Source organism: Curcuma longa, chromosome 8, assembly GCF_044706935.1.
Source record: "Curcuma longa cultivar G26 ecotype Majalengka, Jawa Barat chromosome 8, ITB_CL_G26_1.1, whole genome shotgun sequence".
Taxonomy (NCBI): domain Eukaryota; kingdom Viridiplantae; phylum Streptophyta; class Magnoliopsida; order Zingiberales; family Zingiberaceae; genus Curcuma; species Curcuma longa.
The window spans coordinates 1,895,936-1,900,068 of record NC_133868.1 but is presented as its reverse complement, the minus strand read 5'-3'; positions in this window follow the sequence as shown (position 1 = coordinate 1,900,068).

Here is a 4,133-nt window from a genome sequence, read left to right as displayed (position 1 = left end):
CTTTCACTCGTGAGGATTGTTCTAGGATAGGACAAATCCCTCCCCCCCCCCCCCCCTCCCCCAACCAAACACAAGAGTGATCCCTCGGTCATGAGGATTATACTAGGATAAGGCAAATCTCATCCCCACCTGGAAGAGAAGTGATTCCTTTATTGTGAGGATTATACCAGGATTGGGTATCCCCCCCCCCCCCCCCCCCCCCCCAACCGAAGAGAGTGATCCCTAAGTTGAGGATAAGAGTGATCATAGATTGAGAGGATTATAATAGGATAGGGTAAATCCTGACCAGATTGGGGAGAGAAGTGATCCCTCTATCGTAAGGATTATATCAGGATAGGATAGGCCAAATCTCACCTCGATCAAGGAGAGGAATGATCCCTCCGTTGTAAGGATATCTCACTCTGATCAGAAAGAGAAGTGATCCCTCAATCGTGAAGATTGTACTAGGATAGGGTAAAATCCCATCCCAATCTGGGAGAGGAGCGATCCCTCAGTCGTGAGGTAAGGTAAATCTCGTTCCTACCTGGGGGAAGAGTAATCCCTAGACCGTGAGGATTTTAAGAGAATAGGGAAAATCCAACCCAGATCAGGGAGAGAAGCGATTCCTCAATCATGAGGATTCTACTAGGATAGGATAGGACAAATCCCGGCTGACCAGGGAGAGGGGCGAGCACGATACATCCACTGCGCAATGTGCGGACTAAAATCATTGTGGAATTAGACGGATGCACTTATTGAAGAACAACAATTTTTTCAGAACGTTGCCTGCAACATAGGTGCTTCAAAAGAAGAAACTACTGAGGCTAATGCTCTAAGTCAACTTTCTTAGCTGTGTGATTACCAACTATCAACATTCTTTTAGCAGAAATAACTTGCTTTTTGTGAAGGTTTTTATTCATATTCCTCTCGTATTTACTCCTAAAGATGTTTTTGGTATAGCTAACCCAAAATGTTTTTGTGTTGTCTTATTGGAGATTCATCATTTACTAATCACATGAATGGAATATTTTCATGAACATTCTTCATTTGCAATTGGAAATTCATTTGGAATTTTCTTAAATAGGAAAATCACAATTATAGTGTTGCTCATGATTCGTTCTTGAGCATTAATTCAAGGAAAGGTAATCCATTTATTTCCAGTTCGTCGCCTGGCGTTCCTTATGCTATCTTTTTCATGACACTTTTCTAAGCATCTACCAACATGTTGGAGTTTTTTCTTTAAGTTGATGAAAGAAGTTGAAGAGTTTGACTTAAAGGTTTATCTTTCAGTTTCTAGTAGAGTTTACCGGCTAGAACATTTGCAAAAGGGTTCAATTATTTCATTGCTTTAATTCTTCTATTTTTTCCCTTGTTATTCCAAGGGTAAAATGCCTTTTAGCCTTTTCTTTTTCAAGAAAATATCTGCGCTTGATCTTTCTACAAACTTTTACGATGCTAAATGCATGTTTATTTTGTTTATGTTGGTTGATAATGCTTTTAACCGACCCTATCTAGTAGGATAAAACTTGGTTGTTATTATTTTTTTATTGGTTGATCATGCTTTACTCTTGATTATGCGTAGAATCATGTGTTTTCCTAATGTTAAATTGAATCTGATGCAAGGGAAGCTATTATATGATCCAAGGAAGTATAACAATTAGTTAGAAAATTTGAATTATTTTACTGTTACAAAATCTTATTTCTTGCAAGTATGATTAGTCAATTCTTTGGGGTTTAATGGCATGGCCATTAGTAAGCAATTCTTAAGGATTCTAGAAAAGGGACTTCTTCTGCAAAAAGGTAGAATCTGCCACCTTAGCGGCTCCACACGATCGGCCCCACGACCATTTGTGAGGAGGTAAATCGAGAAACTGCAGTTAGTCACGACGTAGGAGGGTATATTGCCTGGCTTCGCCACGATTCGAACCCTTGCCCTCTTCTGCAACTCTGCTAGACCTTATCGTGGTCATCTAAATATTTTGGTCTATACAATGCAGATGGGCTCTTCCATAGATAGGAGGTCCACATTAGGACAATGAAATTTCATAAAATTTCAACTTTAGTAAGTGTTTTGGACCTAATTGTAAAGGTACAAATGTTGTGAATATAAATGTAAATGACAATAATAATAATATTTATAATTTCCTCATTGAATAACTTCATTTCTTTGCTTTTGGTAAGTTAACTAGATTATAATATGCTTGTAACCTGATGTGTCTAAATTCCTTTTGTCTTAGGATGGACATCAAATTCCTCTTCTAACACCATTTTTTTGGCAGTCGGAGGCTCATGCATTATATGTAAGAGTCTTTAGGTTTTGAACTTAATTAGTTATTTTTATCATGCAACTTTGTGTTTTACAATTATGAAGATCCCTGTTTATTTTATTTTCTCTCTCTATTATGCAATTATTTACACTATCTTGTGAACATCTTTTAGGTACAAGTGTTGAATTTGATCTCTATACTAATTAATCATGTTAGAGATAAGGTTTTGCCATATACAAGTTAATTGTCCAATTTTTTCTACAAGGTACACTCTATGTTATCCTCTTTATCCTATCAATCATTTACATTATCTCCTCCTTATGTTTTATATTCCTAACATGTTAAGAAGGAAAATGAGATTAAACCAAATTATGAATCTTAGGTTGCTATGCCAAATAGTTTCTTAATATTTTCTTTTAATCCTATCAAACTACTAGAATTCAGTCTCTTGGTCATTGGTGGATTAAATTAGTAAATATAAATGTGGTAGTTTAAGGTTTAGGATTTTGTCAGGCATATGATTAAGATCGTAGGAAATCTTCTACAATTTAGCTTTTGTTTGGTGATGTCAGGGTGTTTCAAATGTCTTGATTTAGCCCTCAAATTTAATAAAGTTCCCTTCTTCTAATCTGTTCACATTTCAGTTATAAAATTTTTGTATCTTCAATGAACTTTCATGGTAAACTATGACATTTAACCTTCAACATGTTCTTTATCCTCATCATGTTCTTTATCTGTAAATATTTTTGTAAATATTTTCCTAGAATAAGTCCCTAACTCTGATTATAAATAGGGTCTTATATCTTGTAATAAAGTGAACAATTTCCTTTATTATTTTACATAACATGGTATCAAAGTTAAATTAGGGTTTTGTTTTTTTTTTCGACGCCGCTCCACCTCGCGATCGGATCGCGAGATTCTGAGTTCTTCTCCTTCGTGCATCGCGGAAGACGCCTGCCCTCTGCTTTGCTCGATCCCTTCCTTCGCGCGAGTGAAACCGTCTTTGCATCGCGATTTGGGTTCTCGGTGAAGCTTTCTTCTCCCCTGTTCGTGTTGTCCGCTGAAAGGAGCATCATCGCCGCTGCTCGCCGGCCGCGTGGGAAGGGTAAATCTTCTTCTTTTTATTTCTCGCAACGTCATTCTCATCGCTCATCACCGACGCCATCCTTTGTTTCTCGCAAACGCCACCAGCCTTCCTTCGGTCAAGCAAGAAAAGAGACAATCGGGACCACCGCCGGTCTTCACTACTCGTGCATTCGCCAGAGAAGAGGGACGTTAAAACCCTAGCTGCCCTGTGCTTCTTCTGGGCATGCAGTTCTCGTCGTGACCATAGCTGCCCTGTGCTTCTTCTTCCTGTGTGAGAGGCTCTATATCGTGTCGTCCTCCACCAGCGAGATTACGATTTCTAAAATAGGGCTTCCTTCACCTAGATTTGGTCCAGCTCCAACCGTGATCAGACCCTTCACGATCAGATCCTTCGTTCGTCTCACAGGTGTTGTTAGGCTTCTTCTTTGGAATTCTTCTTCAACTTTGGTATTCTTCTTCGTCTCACAGCAGTAAGGTAAATCTCTTCCTCTGTGAGTTTGTTCGATCTTTGGAGTTGCGTATCTTTGGACTTCCCTCAATAAAAAAAATAGAATTATTTGACTTCTTTTGTGAACATTGATAATGAGGTAATTGTTTTGAAGTTATGAGAAGTCACTACAAAAATATAGGGGATTAGCAATCCTAATGTGAATTTTTGCGACGAAATATTTTCGTCGCAAATTAGGGCGACGAAAACCAGTTTCGTCGCCAATTGGCAACAAATTCTGCGACGAATATTTTTTCGTTGCCAAATTGAGATGGAAATAATTTTGTCGCCCAATTCGTCGCCAATTGGCGACG